The sequence below is a fragment of the Mycteria americana genome, chromosome 3, assembly GCF_035582795.1.
Source record: "Mycteria americana isolate JAX WOST 10 ecotype Jacksonville Zoo and Gardens chromosome 3, USCA_MyAme_1.0, whole genome shotgun sequence".
Taxonomy (NCBI): Eukaryota; Metazoa; Chordata; class Aves; order Ciconiiformes; family Ciconiidae; genus Mycteria; species Mycteria americana.
In genome coordinates this window covers 128,084,501-128,105,017 of record NC_134367.1, presented here as the reverse complement: position 1 = coordinate 128,105,017, position 20,517 = coordinate 128,084,501, and the positions used below count along the sequence as shown (strand labels likewise).

At 41.3% G+C, this 20,517-nt stretch overlaps 1 long non-coding RNA gene across 2 annotated transcripts in view; it reads left to right on the top strand.

The window, feature by feature from the left end:
* LOC142407435 (uncharacterized) overlaps positions 1 to 20,517 on the top strand; it is a 221,570-nt gene that overhangs the window by 61,957 nt on the left and 139,096 nt on the right. The window contains exon 3 of one of the 2 annotated variants that reach the window (XR_012774945.1): positions 16,121 to 17,255. The exons of the other annotated variant lie outside the window; for it this stretch is intronic. This is a non-coding gene — a long non-coding RNA (uncharacterized LOC142407435). Of the gene's footprint in view, positions 1 to 16,120; positions 17,256 to 20,517 lie in introns of those variants that run through there. 2 annotated transcript variants of the gene reach the window in all.

The window sequence follows — 20,517 nt, the reverse complement described above, 5'->3', positions numbered from 1 at the left end:
ATGAAAATGGAGAATTTCCCTTTGGCTGCTTTTTTTTCTCTGTTTCCAGAGGCAATCTGGTGCGGTAGACCTAAACTTGGGTTTCAGCTACACTGGTTTTTATTTCAAGAATTGGAGCAGGTATTTAGGGAAGTGTTACCAAAACATAGGCTCTTCAGAATCAGCGCTTAGGGACATGGAGGAACCCAACAAAGCATCTGGTTGTTCCATCTAATCTGGTTGTTACCAGAGTTCCTGGGAACACCTGGGTCAGGTAAGGGCCTGTATGCCTCTTTTGGAACCTGAGTACTCTGAAAAGCTAGTCTTTAGTATGTGTGTAACACTTGTAAATAAATCCCAGAGTCCCGTGCCATTTGTGGGCTCTTGAAAGTACCTAAGCTCCTTTTTGTGGTAAGCTCTAGCTGGGCGAATAATGTCTCCACTCTTCTGATGCTTTCAAAATCTGAATAGATGAAGAGACCTGATTTGCCTGAAGACACGTGGAGGACAAGTGGTAAGGTTGAGAGGAGAATCTGGATTGCATTTCCATGGTGCTGCCTTGTTCGCTGGGGCATGAAGTGACATAGGCTGATCTTGAATCATATTCAAATTTGTTTCCTGTCATCAGAGGTTTATGCATCGGATATACCTTGATCTCTGTCCTCATCTGAGGTAAACCAGCCAAGACTATCCAAATAGCACTTTATTGTAGCGTTGATTTTGTTCTATTCTTGGCTTCCTGTTCAGGCCATTTAATGATGTATTCATGATGATGTCTCCAGAATCACGGGGAAGGTACTGCAATTCAGTGTTAGAAGTTGAGTCTAGTTCCTGCCAGCAGAGGACATTGTTGTTCAATAAATTTCTCCAAGAGGCTGTCTTTTGGCATTTGCTGTGGATCTTCATAGCCTGATGGTTTATAGAGTTTTGGACAATTTGTTAAGCTTACAAAAGAGCCTATTTTTGTGGAAGAGTGAAAACTTCTGAGACTTTAGAAAACGAATTGCAGCTGAACTGTGTCTCAGGTCCTGGAAGCAGAGTGCTTTTTGCCATGCCAGTTTTCAGCTAGTAAAGCACTGCTTATAGAAGTGCTGTTGATTGGCACCAGTACTGCAAAGACTGTGTGTCGGATAAGCAATCAGCAGGAGGAATTGAAATCTAGGGAAACATTATGCATCTGTTATTAGCGAAACTTTCACCTGCACATGAGGGATAAGCAGGCGCCATGGCAGAATTTGAAATTAAGGAGGGATTTAAAACTGATGGCTTTGAGAAAAGTGAACTTGTACGTGTCTTGTGCGAGGGTACCTCTCGATGGCAGCCGTGGGCTAATGCTGCCACAGAAAGTTCAGGGGGGGGAAATTGTGTTTGTTCAGCCGTTCCCTGATACTTGGTGTGGAGGTGGGAGCTGAGGAACAATTTAAAAAAATCAGCCTATTTATATAAAGGAATCTTTGTTGGGCCAACCAGAGAAATGGGAGTCCCTGCAGACACAGAGCAGCTTTGAGTCACGTACACAACAGGGTAGGTGCCGAGGTGTTGATGAACCTGGAACGCAGTCCTTGTCTATGGGTAATTAGCTGTACCCTGAACTGAGAGCGTACGTCCAGTCAAGTGTCTCCCGTAGGAGGTGGGCCCCATAATTTAGAGGGCTCTTGAAAGGCATAAACATCTTGTTTGCCAAAACCAAACAAGCCAACCCAAAAAACCCCACCCCCTCTGAGGGTAAAAATAGAGATTTAGAAAATTTTTTTTGAGAGTTCGCCTCGATTTTGTTAAATTATTTGTTAAATAAAAGTAATGTGAAAGCTAAATACTTGATGCTTTAAAAATACTTCTGTTGTTCACTGCAGTAGAACATTCCTTTAACTCACTATTAAGTTTTAAAGTTAAGATGGGAGGGAAGGTTTTAGGCTGACTTCAGTTGAAATGTTTTTTGACTTCTGAGACTGTTGGGCCACCAGGGAGGATTCAACTCTTTGATAGTGAGCCAAGGAACATGTTCTTTGTCCTGCTTCTCCTTCAGCACTTCTAACGCCTACCATTGTCCATTACTTTGTTTCTAATGAGTACTTGAATGAAAACGCCCTGATGCCACTGCAAACCCCAAACTGTGGCCTCCTATCCCAAGCATGCAAACAGAGCAGTACTGTTCCCTTCTCTTGTGCGTTAGGAAAGTTATTCTGCCTCAACGCCAGTAAAAAGGATTACAAAGGGACTGGGATGTGTTTGACAGGCCTTGTTCTATCAGCTTCAGTTGCACCATATTTATATTAGCTGAGGATGTGGCTTTGGGTTTTGATTTCAGATGTTGGTTAAGTCGGGAAAACTGAGTTTCTCAGCTGTGATGCCTTTTTTTTTATTTGCATGGAATCTGCTTTTAAATAAGGCATATAACTGACTGAATGTTGCTCTTCTGATGGATTAGTTCTATTTTGGGATTTCGTGGCCAGATGCCTCCTGAATGCTGCCAAAGTCAATTGTTTGTCCCCCTCCCTTTTTTCTTTTTTTTCTTTTTTTTTTTTTTTTTTGGAAGAAGTGTTAGTTGATCTCTGCAGAATGATGGGTGAATTCCTCAGTGCAGACTGATCTTCCCCTTACCTTGCCAAGCACGGGGGCAGGCATACTGGGGCTGATTGGTGGTATAGACTGGTAGCACTGGTGTTGGGGACACTGACAGTTTGCAGCAATTCAGAGCTTGGCCTCAAAAGTATATCTAGAGCAAGTGTTGGAGATAGGTCTTTAAGCAGAAAAATATGATGGCTAAAAAGAAAAAACCTGAATCTCCTTTCACAGGGGCAAAGAAAATCACAGGCTTGTAAGGAAAGATGTGGTGAGCTTCATTCTTTGTAGTTTCCCTTTCCTACTCCCCCCACAGAAGTTCAAGAGGTCTGCAAAACCTCAGGTTCCACAAAATATGACCATCCCTAATTATAAGGTTAAAGTATTAATATTGCATATAGCAATAGGAAGCGTGAGGAGGAAGCACTACCCCCTTTGCTGAACACCGCCTTTTCAATAAAAATAGCAAAATCAAAGTTTATATTAGGAAATGTGAAAGTCCCATGAGTCTCAGCGTCCTCTGAAGTAATTTCTTCCACTGCTAGGTACAGTCAGCTTCCTATTTATTCAGAAACACTGTAACATCTGTGGGAGAGAGAAAGACATGCTAGTATGTGTGGCCTCCTCAGCTGAACCTCTGGGCCTGGCAGTCGGGGGAAAAAGCGACGTGTTCCCTAGCACTGTTTTTTCAGGTTTGCTTTTAACACTTGCACAAGCCTGGTGATGCCCAGGGAAGAAGGAGGGCAGTCTAGACTACTTAAACTAAAGAGTCGGCAGCTGTTGTTGTGCTGGTTTTAGGGTGGGAGCCACTGGCTTTGGGACCTCTTGTGTTCTACAGGTAGCAGGGCTGACCTGGCACCTCTCTCTTGGGCAGAGCCCCAGTTAAAGTCAGTAGGTCTCAGCTGATTAGGGGTGAGTTTTGAGAGGTTGAAATGGATGTTGTAGTTCAGTGACAGAGAAGAATTAAACCTCCTAAGATTGACTTACCTAATGAAATTTATTACGTCACAGAGACTGGGTCGTGTCCATCCTTGCATGGTTAAGAAGGGAGAATGCAAGAAGTTTTTGAAATCCCAGTGTCCTGGAGCTTTCCTGGCTGAGTGGTTTAATGAGTGGCCAAAGGCACAGGCTGGCTTTTGCTTCCAGCACCGGTTGGAAGTGGCAAGTTACAGATGAGAGACATTTCTTTTTGATGGTATTGGTGTGTTCTCCCTGTTCACTGGAAAGGGATAGGAGGCACGTTGGTACCTGATTGAGTTTAAGAGATGGGTTTATATATGACCGATAGGTACTTACACCCTTGATAAGCAAATATCAACTATGTTACATTTTGGATGTATAAAAACAGCTGGGGTGGGTATGTCAGAGGAAAAGTATTTGTCCCTTCCATGTTCCTAAAGCTGAGTCTTTACCCCAAGGTAATAGCCCATAATTGAAGCATTCGTTTGCTTAAATCATTTTATTTAGCTTTCTCTTGCAGGTCTGTCTAGTCTCTTTCTTTCTGTGTGAGATTCACACATCTGGCCCCTCTGTCCTGCTCTCCCATCATACTACTGACAGCACATACATTTTAAGCATCTCAGCTTTCCTCTGAATTCCCCAGCTGCCTCCGCTTTCAGCCATCCACATCTGGCATTTGTTAGTGACAATCTATGGCATCACAGATCTCTGGCTGTCCACAAACGCAGTCCTGTGCTATGGCTGTGTCCTGTTGTGTGGCTTGGCTTGTAGGACACATCCCTCTCATGATCTGAGGTGATGGATCCCGATGCAAAAAGCACAAAGTCGCCTTCTTGTGTCTTAAACTGATTTTTATTTGAGGTATTAGATAAACCAGCCAAATGGAAGCTTAAAAATAACATTCTCAATGTTTTTGAATTCTTTCTCATAAATTACCTTTAGTAAGTTAGAATTTTTGAAGCTGGGTCCTTAAAATGGCAGATGGAAAAACTTTAAGTGGGGCCTAACCCGAGTGATTTGTTTTCAGAAGTGCAGGACGACTAGTAGCTCCCATCAGCTCAGTGAAGGTTATGGAGGGCCCAGCACTGTCGAGAATGGGGCTGCTTTTTGTCTCCAGTTCATCCAAGTCTTTTAAGTACACGCTTATCTTTAATCCTGTGAGTAATGCTATGTGATGGTCAAACACAAGTTAAGAAGGTGTTGCATTTTAATATTACGCTTCAGCTTTTCAAATGACGGTCTGTCTCTGCATTATGTACAGGTGACTTTCCATGCACTTGTGTGACCATGGTGCATCAGAGGATTCAGTTTTGGAGTTACTTAATTGCTCATGCAGACAAGTAACTCTCTTGCATGTTCGTGTGCCAGTGCTGTCAGTGTGCAAAAGTAAGGCAGACAAAGATGACTTTGTGCAAATTCGGGGGTCTTCAGTTGAAAATCAGCTCCTTCGTGTGAACCGCTCGGGAATTCGCTTTGGGAAGGGACTTGAAGTAGCTTCATCTCTAGTATTGCTAAACTTCAGTCTTCCGAGAACAGCCTCTTCTGATGCGATTGTCTTTTCCTTTTATTTAGACGTATTCGCTCTTGTTCTTTAATATAGAACAACAGAATTATTTTGGTATTAGTGCATACGTGTAGCTAAAAATGGATGTCTGCATATAATGTGGATGTGTGTGTATGTATGTGTCAGTTTTTAGAAGATTATTGGAAGCAGCTGTGGGTGGAAGAGAAACAAAGCCGTGGGTTTGCAAGCCAAACAATTAACATAGGAGTGGAATACTGTAGTTACATCAGTCTTTCTTTAAAAAGCCAGAATTTCTCCCTTATTCCCAAACGTACATTATTAATTCTCTTGGCATGTAACATAGCAAAATGACTGCGTTTATGAACTTGACTACTTCTTTTAACAAGTTCCAATAACTGCTTCCTAAACCTTGTGTTTTTATATCAATTACATACAGTAAGCATTGAAATCAACCAAAGAGAACTGCTGAGGCCAAGAAGGGTTATTTATGTTAAATGAGGATTGCCAACTGCCAAAAGTAAAATGTGGATATAATTTTATAACACCATTTTATAATTAAAGTCATAAGTGAGGTTTCCTGCTATTGTTTAAAAATGTGTCATGATAAATTTAAATCAAGGATGAAGGCACAGAATGGGCTACTAAAGAACATATCAATACAACAAAGATGGTACGGCGAACATGTCTGTTGGAAAAGAAAAACATGTGCTAACAATTTCAGTGAAATAATTATATTTATTGCATATAGATTCTGTTTTAGGAACTATAACCACTTAGAAACTGTTTTCATTCATGTCAGATTGAGGTTAATTTGTTGTTACTGTATGTCTATAGATAGATTTTTACTGTCAGAGAAATTTAATATGTTGGTTTAATGATAAGGTAGTCTTCTAGCCAGACCAGATTTTTTTAAAAGGCCAAGAAATCCAGAAAACGTTAATAATTTTGGCTAATATTTATGTGTCCACAGCATTTTGGAGTTAATATTGTATCAATAAAGAAAATAAAACTTTGGCAAGTAAATACCCACTGGCCAGATTCAGGAAAATATTTAAGCACATGCTTAACTTTAACAATTTCAGTGGGATGTTGAGTTTAATAGGCATATGCCTGAGGACTTCTATAGGGACTCTTTTTTCAGTCGTGGCCTAAACTTGAAGAAGAAATAACTTCAAATTGTCAAAGTGAACAGGAATAATAATAGCCCTTTGTTTTAATTTACTCACCTGAATATATAATTTTGCTACTGTACTGTCAAAGCCATTTACTTCAGAAGATTTTAGGGCTGACCCTTTGCAGCCTCTTGGTAGTTGATAATGCTGCCCTTTTCCCAGAAAGAAGTAGTTTAATTCACATGCGTTCGTAAGAGTTAATCGCTAGAACATTCCTGACTTTGGTAAGTCATGTTCATGGAATAGGTAAGTAATTTCCAATGTATCATTTCATACATTGCTTTGCTAATATAGCCCATGTGTTTCATATCAGCACCGAAAGGACATTAATCAGTACGCACCACTTCTGCCAGACATATTCTGTGCAAAGTCCCTGGTTACATCTCAAATGTCAATATGTGGAAAAAGATGAATAATAAAATGCAATAGATATCATTTGTTACACATGCCATTTCTAAGTTCATTGTAAAACAGATCCCATAGAAAGAGCTGATGGTAATACAACATTAAAGTTATACGGTTAAGCTCTCAGAGGTAAGAAATGCCACAGTCAGGCGTATAGTCGTAATTCTGCTGCCTTGTGCACGTGCGTTATTATCATATAGACTTTAACTGCAGGATCACAGGTTATTTCTCCAGTGACACTTTTTTTTTTTCCAAACTGGAAAAAGCTTGGAAGCTGCACAATGCAGGAGCCATTGATGTCCCTACGAATTCTACCTCATGCCTAGAAAATTTCAGTCAAAATGTATGCGTTTTTAAGTTATTCACGACGCTTGAAATTAGGGATGCTGGAATGGAAGCAACTGTATAACCCTAGCATAAGAGGTCACTGTAGCCACTGGTCTAATAAACGCTGAAAAATGTTCTCATTAGTGACACTAATTCTAACTTAGTTCATTAGTCATTTGAGGCAGAATTCTTTAAAATCTGATTTCCCCCTCCCCGTCCCTGGGGGAAGAGGGGAAGAAGTGGTGCAAGGTAGAGATTGTGAGGCAAGGAGAAATGAAATGGGATGTCAGGGACAAGGAGGAGCAAGAGGAGGTGCTGGGACAGAAGGGAGGTCCTGAAGGCTGGAAAGTATACCCGTAATCAAGTAAATAATTGGCCTAAACCACCCTGACATGTTCTAGAAATCTGTGACAGGTGATTTCACAATCTCTCCAAGTAACTATTACTTAACTCTTTAAAATCTGTTTGACCTCTCAACTGAATTTCTCTCGTTTTTAAAATTTAGCCCTTTACTCTTGTCCTGTCCGTGGGGGAGGAAGAGAACAAATAGTTGACTCCCCCCACCAAATTTGGTGTCCTGCAAGATGTCCCCTTCTTTTCCATCTCCCTACTCTCTAAATCTTCTGATTTGCTAAAATTTGCTGTTATTCCTGTTGATTTACTGTTTTCCAAAGGTGCCTAACAGGTCTCTGAACTTTTTTTTTCTGCTGGCTTCTCCAGTTGACCAATATAAGTTTAAATTCTGATTTTGTCCTCCAAAGTACTTGCCCTTTCTCCTTGCTCAGTATCATGCAGTTGTGGTTTTTTGGTTTGGTTGTGTGTCGTGTCCGTCCCGACCCCCCCCCCCCCCCAATAAAGGAATTCTCTCTCAAAAGCACTTTAAAGACTTCTGAATACTATTGCACCATGATAGATGTGTTTAGGATGAACGTCCTAGTGAATACATTCTCTCAGTCTCCCAGTGAATGGTTAACAATGACTTGTTGGACGCAACTTTTCAACCACTTGTTTTGCTACTTTATAATCATTTCACAAAGAACATGTTTTTCCTTGTTTTTTTAGAGGAGCTGTGTTGGGTGCTGTACGCAAAGCCTTGCTTGCCTCTGTATAATCTCCTTGTGTACCGTAGGCCAGTTATCTTGTAAAGGACGAAATTTTCATTTGTTCTGTTGCATGTATACAAGGTATTTCTTACTGTCTTATTTGTATGGTAGGGTTTATAATCAGGTATATAGACTGGGCTATATGTTCCCAAACTGTTCTCTATCTCTTAAAAATCAGTAAAATTATGCTTTCTGGTCTCCCGGAGTTCCATACATGTCTTCAGTGAGCACTCTACAGATAACCAGGAATGGCTCAGGTCCTTCATTTTTAGCTGCTTAAGTTATCATGTGTGGCTGATCTGGATATATTTAACTATTCCAAATATTTTTTAACATGTTTTTTTTTCCTTAGTCTGGACTGTGCACTTACGCTGTTGCTATTAAGTTCAGCTTTAAGTATCTGATCTCAATTAACCTCCTTTAAAAACCGAAGCAGGAAAGGCCATGTCTAAGCCTTCTAGATGTTATCGATAATCAGGAAAAGCATCACAGATGCCCTCTCCTGTTAAGCAGTTTACTATCAATAGCCTGAGAAGGCAAACATGGAAATGTCTTGGACCATTTAGAGAAAAAGACTCTGCTACTGTGGGGGGGTTTATGCTGCCAGAAAGCTCAAATATTTGCGGATTACTCAATGTGAGAGCAGATGACTGAGCTGAAATCACAGCCTCCTGCGTTTAACAGCAGCAGGAAGCATTTTGTTGTGCTACTTCCCTGGGTGCTCTCTAATGACAAAAAAATTGCACATTTCTGTCTGGTGAAATTCAGTCAGAATCCTTGGTAGCTGGACAGAAATCAGGCTAGACGTAGCTGCTTAACATGGTTTGCATTACATACTAGCTGCAGATATTGCCTTGAGGAGAGTATGCACACAGAATATTTTGTCTTAATTGACTCCAGTCTGTGTCACCAAGAGGCTTCTAATCTTTGTCCTCTAAGTTAAAATGTTAAAAAGAACATAAGGCTTCTTTCTTTCACATATCTTTTCTTATATAGGGACAGAAGAATTTTGAGAAACAAGAAAATACAGATTAGAGTGTTTAAACTGAAGTAAAAGGGAGTGTAAGATCAGTCCAGAGTTGGCTAGTGAAGAGGAACTGGAATTTGGTGGAGCTGCTGCTTCTGTAACCAAAAGGATAAATGCATTTGCTGTTAGGAGCTGCAGCAAATTTGTATTTGCACACTGGGCAGTTGGGACTGAGTAGCAGATCTTTAGCAGGTCTGCTGCTAACCAGACCTCTCCAAGCTCTGTTGTGGAAGAATCTGTATGTGAATTCTTCAGTCCAATTAGAAATAAAAATGATTGTTCTTTCATTGCTCGGAGGTAACTGCCATGTGCTGATGCATATTCTGGATTTCAAAATGAACATAAGACTATTATCACTCTGCTTACGCTTAGCATCCTTCTAGGATGGAGCACAGGCATAAACTAAAACCTGGCTTCGAATTGGTCAAGCCTCCAACTTCACTCAAAATGCCTGTGCTGACCAGTGGCCAGTAGTACATTTTGATAGCATTGGCGAGAGTCATTGTGAATTTTATACCTTCTTGGTAAGGTACATGAAGTCTTCATGTTCCCGGTCCTTGTTACAGCTAAACAGCAGAAAGTTTTGAAAGCTTCTGTCTTTACATGACTTCCATGAGGTAGGAAGTCTCAGTTGCTTGGAAAATGAGGAGATAGAGCACAGAGAAACTAACTTAGGTAGGAACACTGTGACAGAGCAAAACACTGATCCTGGATTTCAGCAGCTGAATTGTTTTCTGTAACTTTTAATCTCTCTAAAAAAAGTGAGCTTAAAAGCCGCTTCAGGAGCATGCCAGAGAATGCATGGCGATTTGGAGTCCCTCTTTCCATACAGAAATCATATCCTGGATCTAAGTGCATCGTTGTTAGTATTGATGAATCAGCATTTTACCACAAAACCCTGTTTAAAAAGAAGAAAAATCTAGTTCTTATTTGTTAACAGGAGATCAGTGTTGCTCTGAACAGTACTTATCTTGCTCTCTGACTGGCCCTTGGAGCTCTGGCTTACAAGATGGTGAATAACTTCTGGTCTCCCTGGGCCTGCTGTATATTCTAATACGGTTGTCATAGCTTTCCTCAACAGCTTGTACAACTCTCCCATGGGTCTTGTGCATCATGAGATTGGTGGCAAAATTGTTAGGTGATGTGGAGCTAGGATTCAGAAAATCATTCTCAAAAAGCTCATATGAAACTTGCCTGGTTTCATGGTTCATTTGAAACTTTAAACTCCTGCCATGCATGTTGAAAGATTTGCTTAAGTCAATGAAGTCTTTCGAGTGAACCTCATCAGGCAAAATTGGTGGTTCCACTGAGAATCCAGAAGAATATTACCAGTTTCAAACAGCTTTTGCTCTGAGATTTCTTTGATTGATTTGGAGCTGACACAGTAGAGCTGTGGAGCAACTTGAGACAAAATACTTAAATGATCTACAAAGCAAAACCACAGAGTTTTGTGAAGTTATCATTAGAGCTGTGTTGAAAACTAGACGGTTTTTTGAAATGAGAGGGGAAATACGAAACTAAGGTCTGCAAATTTGCCTTACTATGGTTGCCATAGTAAGAGGTTTAAACCCTGGAAACTTCACCAACTGCTAAGCTTCATCAGAGAACTCAGACCAGCCATCACTACTACAGCAACAGGTACCACCTCCCATTCGGAGCCCTCTTTGCTGAGCTGGACCCTATGTGAAGAAACACATGACAGATTAGTCCTCCTTTTGGAAGGCCAAACAGGCACAGGAGAGCTTTTCAAGTTAGCTTGAGGGAGCTTTGTTACCCAAACTTTTATTGAAACTCATTCATAATTTTAAGCTGCTTTGAAAATCTTAGCTGCAGGAGTCTGATACCATCCAATAGATAAAAATGAGAGAGAGTGGTCTGAGAAAATGGGGGATCAAAATGTACTTTAGCTACAAATGGACATCCTCAGGCATTTGCTTTAGACCCTACCTTCCAAGCTGTGCCTGCAGTACTCTTAACGCTCTATTTTCATTATATTTCAGTCACAGCCTTCTGAAGGTTTTCCATAGATGCTAACACTGGTAATTCTATATTATTTTGATTTTACTAACCCGCTTAAGTACCTCAAAAGCCCGTTTCAGTGCCCATGGGGTCCCATTGAGCAGGCTTGCCTAACCAGATGTCCACACTTGAAGATTCCCGAGATGTCTGTGCCGTTCTTTTCCTTGGGAGGAGACGGCGGTACCTATTGAGAGCTTTTGTCTAACCAGAGATAGCTGCTTATAGAGGAGTATTAGAATGTGAGGCAACTGAATTACAACACCTGTAATACTGGAGTGGCATTTTCAAATGGGTTTACTGCTGGCTTTGGCTTCTTTTTTCCTTCTCCAGAAGAAAATTACCGTTTCTGTGGAGAAAGCCCATCTTTCAGCTTGCTGCATCCCAACGGACACATTTGGAAAGCTATTTTACTCTGGGGGTGATTCTTACCCACAAGGTGGTGGCAGCTTGCTTCAGTTTGATTCCTTTTCTTCCCAGAATTGTCTGGTGTCACCCCTTTCCTTCAGTGCCTGAAACCAAGAAGATCAGCTTGTGAAGGTTCCTGCTGTTTTCTGTCTTTGTAAGGGAAACCGGGAAAGGGGAAACTACACCACTTAGGATCCCATTTAGAATCTGGATCCCACAGGATTTAACTCTCATCTGGCCAATTTCTCCCTCAAATTATTACCCACCACCCAGGGAAGTAAATCAAGGCGTATCTTGGCTCAGCGTGTCTTACTCTCTGCTCAGAGTACTCTGTTTCCACCATCGCTAGGCATTGCAGAAGCACAACTTCTAAATATAAAGCCCTTTCTGCTATCACTAGAGCAAGGGGAACACAGCCTTAAACCCCATATTAAATGAACCTAATTTCCTCTGAGATGTTAACGTGCTGCACTGATTTCAAGTTAATCAAAACAGATGTTTTCTAAATGCATCAAACAGGATGTAGAAAATTTGGCTATTTAATGCAGATTCAAAGGCAAATTCCTTATAACCACCACGGAAACCATGGCTGTTTGCTAAGTACTGCGAATTGATGCTGTGCTTTTTAAGTGCCACTTGCTGACTTCTGCACACTGTTGCCTACATACTGCAGACTTATTTAAAGCTTAGTTATACAGAGGTACTAAAGATAGTTGGCCAAACCTTGTTCTTGGGGACATAATTAATATATCCTGCCAATTTCTTAAATAGATGCAGGATCAGATCTAGTTCCTGTGTAGGAGCAAGACACTTTCACATATATTATATATTCTATTCTGGAAGCTTTGCTATTAAATTCAGGCATTTTGCACAAAAGAATGTTACGAATGGAATTAAACTGAGGAGTTCATGTCAGTATTTGATGTTTCTTTTAATTGCTGATTCTTTGAATGTGTATTTGATCAGACGCATTTCTAACCCTTAAATTCAGTACTACTCAGAATCCAAAAACAGTTGCCTCATTCCTTCTGATTCAGACACAGAGGTAAAAGCAAGTCTTTTTAGTCCATGATATCCATTTGTATGTGTACCTGCCATTGACGTGGATGAGTAAGTCCAGTTTATGCAATAACATTTTAGTTGGGGATTAGTCTGTCTGAATCCCCCTCTTCTTCAAGTGTCTCCTATATATGTACTATGGGGTCAGGTAGAGAACAATCTTAAGTAGACAAACAGTCATGGTACTTCAGCATATATTACATCTGGTCTGGAGTTTTGCATTTTTGTTGATCTTTATTGCAGTTTAATGATTCTGACATGACCTAATTGAGTAGAATTTGATCTCTATCAGCACTTTTAAAAAGAACCAAGGAAAAGTGAGGAGTTTTAGGAATTCTGGTTTCGAGAATGGAGACTCCACAACCTCTGTGGACAACCTATTCCAGTTTGACCACTCTCACAGTAAAAAAAAGTATTTTTCCTATGGTTGGATGAAGTTTCCTGTGTTTTGGTTTGTGCCTGTTGCCTCTTGTCCTGTCACTGGCCATCAGTGAGAAGAGTCTGGCTCCCTCTTCTGCATTCCCTCCCATCAAGTATTGATACCAGGTGATAAGATCTCCCCAAACATTCTCTTTTCTAGGCTGAACAGTCCCAGTTCTCTCTGTCTCCCTTCATGTGAAAGATGCTCCAGTCCCTTAGTCATCTTTGTGGCACTTCATTGGACTTGCAGCAGTAAACCCATGGTTTTTGTGTACTGGGGAGCCCAGAACTGGGTACATACTCCAGATGTGGCCTCGCCAGTGCTGACTAGAGGGGAAATATTCTTGATGATTCTTTTATTCTGTCTTCCTTCCATTACAGTTAAGGTCTTTTGTCCCAGGTCTTCTCTTGTATGGCTCTGATATTCTTCACTTTCTCTTCTAAGCTGCATTGCTTTGGGGTGCCATTAAAAGCTTGGCATTGCTGAAACAGGCTTTTTTTTTCTTTTTTCTTTTTTCTTTTTTCTTTTTTTTCTTTCTTTTAAAACACAGGGCAAGCTGTAGGAGTTTTTGGAAGGACAGACTATGAAAGATGATATATTTTCCTATTGCTGTATTCCACCAAATGTCACTCTAAGTAGTGTGACACTATTCAACATTTGTTAAGATCTGTGTAGAATTTCTTTTAGCGAAGATAAATGGAGAAAACTTCTTATTGGCCATGGAATGAAATCCCTTTAATCTGTGTAGAAGGACTTTTGCATTTGGCACAAGAGGGATTCAGGTCAGTTTTTACAGTGTACAGATACAATATAATCAAACATAACTAGTGAGTTTCTGTAAACTAGCTATTAAAATCCCCTCCAGTGGATTTAACCCTTCTTCAGTGAATAGTATACTGTGGCAGTCGCAGGCTTTTCAGACATCTCAGGACCATGTTGTTTGTGTTGTTTTATGCTCCAGATGACTGAGAACTCTTTAAATTCATGACACTGAGACTGTGGTGAAATTGGTGTCTCTGAGCTTTGTCAATAGGTCTGTAGTCTGGAAGCTTGTAGAAGACCCTGGTCCTGGCTCCCCCCGGGTAAATAGGAGCTCCAGTCCTACTAGTGTCAATGGCAATTTCTCGCCTAAATACTTTTGAAGATGTGGACTGAAGTCTTCTAAGATCTGTATGTATGACCCAGTCTTAGTATGAACTCTGTCCAGTCCTGGTATAAATGGGAAGTGATGTTCCAGAGCATTATATTCTACATTGTGCCTACTTGTCAATTTTCTATTCCTGCATTTGCATGCGCTTGAATCATAGAACAATTTAGGTTGGAAGGGATCTCTGGAGGTCGTCTAGTCCAACCTTTAACCTCATCTTTGTAGAGGAAGGAAAATCACTCGTTTAAACTTCCAGCGATAACCACTTGCAGTTGTTTAACTATGTATGCCTCTGGGCACCTGTATTTAAATGTTTAATGTGCACACTTGCTGTATCAGTTCCTTAATGGCAAATTAAGGACTAAATGAATGGATTCCAAACCAAACACAAAACAGACCAGACACCATACAACCAAGCGTCTACAATGCCTGTATAATCCAGACCACATTTATGAATAAATGGATATGTTCTCTTTGGTGATCTTGATAATATGTTGTACTGAGTAGCAAATTCTAATTATGGTTCTTTGATACTCTCTGTTAGCTGGGGGAGAAAAGCAACCTTCCCCTTGCATTTTTGCATGTTTTGTTTTCTGGTTTGTAATTCATAATCCGAAAGGAGTATCTGTTTTCTTTGTGGAATCTTCTATGTTTTGTGAATTTGTGGTTAGGAAAATTGAAATGTATTCAAGGAACAGTCACATATTTGACTCGGCAGTTCAAAATAAACGCAAAGGGGCTTTACTTTTGGATTTCTTAATTTTTCTTTTTTTTTTTTTTTAATTCTCTGCAAATGGCTGAGAAGCTGTGAACCTAGTGAAAGTTTATATAGTAATGACTGGAAATTGTTCTCTGTCTTGTGTAGCAGGAAGGCTCATAATTACATTAAAAGGCTAAATTATGCACATCATTCCCCCCCCCCCCCCCAATATTTAAAAAATAAGTGAACCACACTTTCATACAATGTACCTTTGGAATATCTTTTGGAGTATCTTTGGAACTTACTGCTGCTGATCGGTGGTGAAGTCGAGGAGGTATTAAAAGTCCAAATGAGCTTTAGGATTCATGTGCATAACAAGAATACTTGGCATGATTATAACAAAAATTAACAGTGCTTTTTGAAGGGCTGTCCTGAAGCTTTGTCATGCTTCGTGCTTTGGGCTGCAAAGCTCACAGGTGAGATTAGCTCTTACGTCGTCTGTGGCAGCGTTCTTGCACCTTCTGGCGAGGAATCTGGTGTGGGTGGTTGTCAGGTCTGGGTGACTGTCTGAGCTTGGGTCTACTCCAGGGTGGCACTTTTTGTCTCTTGAGGTTTTGGTTGGTTTGGTTTTTTTTTTTGAAATCACAAGTTAAAATCCAGAGCAAAGCAGTAGGTGGCACTACAGACTCTCTGTTCTGTGGGTAACTTTCCACAGTAATTCTTCCTTGCCAGCTTGCCCTGAACAAGTGTATGTGTTTCCAAAAATAACAAGGTTGTTTCCAAGTTTTCTTGAAATATATGCGTGGCTGGTTAGTCATTCATAATCACTTCTTTGCAAACACTGCGGATATTTCACATAAGAGCAGCACGTCAGAAACGGGGGTTTTGCAGGAATTCCCAATATCGTGGAAAGGAGTCCCTGAAATGGTTCTTTCTGGCAGCAGGGGCGGTGGGTTTACCTACATCAGTGACTGAGCTGCAGCAGTTTCCCTGCTCCCTTCTCTAAGCCCTTTCTGGGGTTACAGGCTGTGCGCACTGTTTGTCCGGGTGAAGAGGATGGGTAGAGCCTTGCTGGAAGACTGTTCTTGTTGTCTGGAGGGTCCTTGTGTCAGCTGAAGTTGTCTTGCTCCCTTCTGCACAGCCAACCCTTGTAGATGAGGAGAGCATAGATGGGAGGAATGGCTGTTGTGAATTGATATCCACTGACTCGCTGGCTTTGGCTAATACTGTGTGTGAAACCAAAATTGGGCCCTTGAGCTCACACGCCGTTACTGCCCTCTTAACCTGTGTTTCTATTTTATTTTACTAGAAGTGCAAGATTTGATTATACAACAGGTACCTAAGCCAGGACCAGTGTGATGGAGCTGTGTATTGTTGAATGAGTGGAAGAACTTCTACGGGTTCTTCAAGGTGAATGACGTGGAAGATGGGAAGCAGGATATCATTCTTTAAACTATGTATGAGAGCTTGGTGCTTACCTGGCTCTGTGGGACTGGCCTGAAGTGCCTCAGCTAGAAGCAATGAAAAGCTCACAAATCAATGAAGAGGCTTTAATGGTGTTTTGGAGTAATTATCCTCTTTTTTAGAGACTTGTGAGGATAGCTGGTTAGATCTAAGGAAGCTACACAACCTCGAGTGCCAGGTGACCCAAGTACCTCCTGGTTGTCCACCCTGCCTTTCCTGACGCAAGCCTGTGAGCAAGAGGTCAGTATCAGCGTGGTGCCACTCTTGCGGGGCTGAAGCAGGCAGAGGCTAAGTGACTGGACCCAAGTGATACGAAAGCTTGTGGCAGGGAACAAACTTGAACCAAGGTGACCGCACATTCTTGCTCTGACTACACCAATGCCTTTACTCAGGTCCTGCAGACTGGAATACTTCCCGTGCTGAAAACTTATGTCCAAACATATCGTGGTTTGGATTTGCCATTGCTGAGAACTGTCTGCTGGAGTCTTCCACGTGACAAGTTTATACTACATCTTCCTATGACTTTGAACTTTGTCCTCTCTTCCTATCTCCCTACTCCACCAACCTGTCCCATCTGCCTATCACTCTTGCACCCCGATTCATGAAACACCTAGTACATCTGTTATTCAGGGAAGTATATAAGCACCTGCTTTTGGCAGGTGATTAAAAGCAGCTGGTAATAAAGGAGTCAGTGGGACATGTGCATATGCTTAAAGCTTCAGCACCTGAAGATACTGGCCAGGTATGCTTCCCATATGCTTGTGATAGCTGTTTCCTTTCCATTCACAGGGTACTGGCATAACAGGGCTCTGAGCTACTTGATACCTGAAGTGAAGCCACAGTATAAATAACAATGTTGATTATTTTAGCTGACTACACTGCTACAAATGTGATTGCTATTTTTAATTTGATTTCCCTGCCAACCTTTGTTCTTGAAGACAGGGACTGTTTTTCTTTGCTATCCAAGAACCCATGGTGTGAAGGAAGAACAATAAATAAAGATGGGAGCAGCACAGGAAAGCTACAGTGCGAGACAGAGCAATGTTCGTGATTTCCCTCCCCCCCCGCCCCCCGCTGAAAAAGCAAGCATTTGATTATGTTTCTCTTTGTTTAGACTCTCTATTGAGAGATCAGTCTAAGAAAGCCTGAATCAATTAGAAAACAAAGAAATGTTGTCAAAAGGTTGTATAATGAATTTCAGTTTGGAATAGACCCGGTACAAATGGATTGCTTTCAGCCTGGATCTACAAGGGGTGCAGACCCTGCCCTCAGGTGCTTATGCCGGGTCCCTACGCTCGCTGTGTCATCAGTGGGGAGCTGGGGGCTCCAGCTCTGGATCATCTTCAGCGGAAACTCCCCTCCTCTCTCCATGGACTGCCAGGGAGCCTGGGGAGCTTAGCTTCAATAAGGTAGTTAAACTGTGGTATTTGAAATACTTCTACCCCCTTCCTCTCTCCTAAGAAAAGAGACTATTTTTTTTTAGCTTTTTGGAATGAATTGGGGGTTTTAAGCTCTTATTTTTCTGTTTTCTAAACTTGCTGTGTAGACTAGAGGCTGCTTAGCTTGTGTGCTGTCGCCCTGTTTCCTTCCAGCACATCAGTCATGCTGATGATCCTAATAAAGTAGGAGGTAACTAGGATTATCTGGTCACGGACAAATGCTGGCTCTCCAGAAGAACACGTCCTACTACTGTGTGAATGCTCCCTGGTAGAGAGTTGAGATTGAGGTGCAAAATCAGCCACATACTTACTAAGCAAGAGACAAAAGTCAGTTACCCCCTGGGTGTGCTTTGGAAGGGAACTTAAATTCCTGCAACTGGATTTTGCACATGTGGGTTAAAGTATCTCTCTAAAAGCCGCTGTATCATGCAGCGTATATAGCATCCCCTCTAGCTTGCTTTCCCTTTTAGGCTATAATGTAAATACAGCTGCTGTCACAGGTCAATACTGCCTGTTAGATCTTTGTTACTGTAAAACTACAGTTGTCCAACATGAGGGTAACGGTCTCTTTCTTTTTCACGCGCTTGTGTGCACACTCTCTTTCTCTTCCCCTCTCAAAAAGAAAAAAGAAAAAAAAAAAAAAGAATTTGGGTGGTCTTAAGCCTATATTCATATAATTCTAAAGACCAAGAGTCAGAATAGCTAGGAGGCCCTGGGAATCTTTTTAATCTACAGCTGTGCTGTCACAAAGGCGTTGCCTTCCTTGAACTTACAACTTCAGGGACTTTAAATAGAGGTTTCTGGAACTTCCCGAAATTGTTATTTATTTCTTGACTTCTGTCATGAAAATGCTTGTTTAGCAAAGACAACGGATGCTCTAAAACCGCTGCACAGAGATGTGTCGGGCTGATGGTTGCTATGCCTAAAGGTAGCAAATGATACAGGCTGGGAGCATCTTTGATTCATTGAACTGAATTTTGAGAAAGTGTGGAAAAGAAGGTGCAGTGTGATAATGTTGGGTCAGTGAAGTGGTGGCAGGGCAGGCTCTGGACATACGTGGTAATTAGTTTACTTTCTCAATTATCAGCTTGGCTGAGGTTACAGTCTGGGGTCAGTTAAGCCAAGAAAAAAAAAATCAATCCTTTCTAATGCTCCCCTTTTAAAAATACACCCTCCCTCCACCAAAGCTTTTGCACATCTCTGAAGGCCAAGCTGAAACTGAAGACTTTTGGGTTTTTTAGAAAGTTTATATAAAAAGCAATCTATATTCCATGTATAAAAACTACCTAGTCAAGAGTTTGTTCAGCGTGTGTATCAAAAAAACCCCCGCACTGTAAGGGATTATCCCTAGAAAAAAACACTGAAAGCCTAGGAAATTTGAGATAATGATGTCCTGAAAAAAAACGCATCTTGACATGGTAATATGAGGAATTGCAGAATCTAAATAATCTTAACTCTACATAGGAGGTGACCCTTTATTATGATTTTTAGAGCTGTTGAGCACCTTTGGTTCTAACCGAAGTCAGTGGAAACTCTGGATATGCAGTACTCCTGAAACTCAGGCTCAAAAAGTCTTGTTTATTCCCTTGTCATCACTGTTTCTTCCACAGGAGAGATTTTAGTACAGTAGCTAAGCAGGGAAAACCTGGGGTTGTGATGAGGTTATCTTGTAACCTCTTTGGATTCATCTCTGTTTAGGGGTTAAGAGAGTTAAAGCTTGCCAGCCTATGGGGAAGGTATTTCATCATGCCCCAGGGTAATTCCCAAGAGGGTTTTGTAGTTTCTGACCCAGGAGACAGATGCATGGCACAGCAGAATTTAAGGGGACATCAGTTTCTGTGAACAGGTAAGGTGCCTGGATTTTGAAGCAGGGGTAAAAATTATCGGAACTCACATTCATAATCAGATTTTCATAGTGCTTAGCACTCAGTTTTTAGGGAAATGACTTGTGACATGATGTTCAGAAGTCTCCTTCATCCTCTGTGCTGGGCTCTTCTGAGAATCTGACTCTGTGCATACACAGAGGCAGAGCTCAGCACGGCAGCAAGTGGTTTCACAATCCTGTCTTTATTTGCTGTGCAATGAGCAAGGAATTTTCTTTTCATTACTACATCATTCATGACCTGATGTGGCGGCTCCAAGAATCACATAACCTTATCCTGCACTCACGTTAGCATGAATAGTTTAAATCAACATTTCTGTTGGGGGAAATTGTTTGGGAAATGGGGAGCATCCAGTAGGCGTGTCTGTCGGTATGTTTTTCCTGCTGAGTCTCTCCATGGACTCAAATACCTGTCTAAATACAGCTCCCTAACACTAGCTATGCTGTTTTGTTGGGGTGGGCAGTGAGTTCAGATCACTACATCACGAGATACAGTGCCAACCTTATGTTTTGCTGGAGATTTCTTTAGCAGGAGAGCTCTTGTCTATATACGCAGCGGTACCACTTTCACGAAAGGTGAGATTTAATTCAAACTAGGATAAAGGCTTGATTTTTAGTGGGAATGAAGTTCCTAAAGATAAAAGAAGCTGGGCCTTAGTCTCCATCTCCAACGTGGAGCTCCTTACTGCCTTGCTGGCTGCTCTGTAGGACCCTGGGATGTTATCAGGAGTGAGGCTGTGAGAGAAGTAATGTTCATGGTGCAGTAGTTCAGAAGAGTGTTGTTGGGTTGGGGTTTTTTTTTGGGTACAGGAGAAACAGCATTTGCAAGTGTAGTCTTGTGGAGACATCAGTACATGGAAGGCATTCTATTTTGGGATATTGAGATGATAAAGATGCTTAGGATGTCTAGTGAAGTGTTGT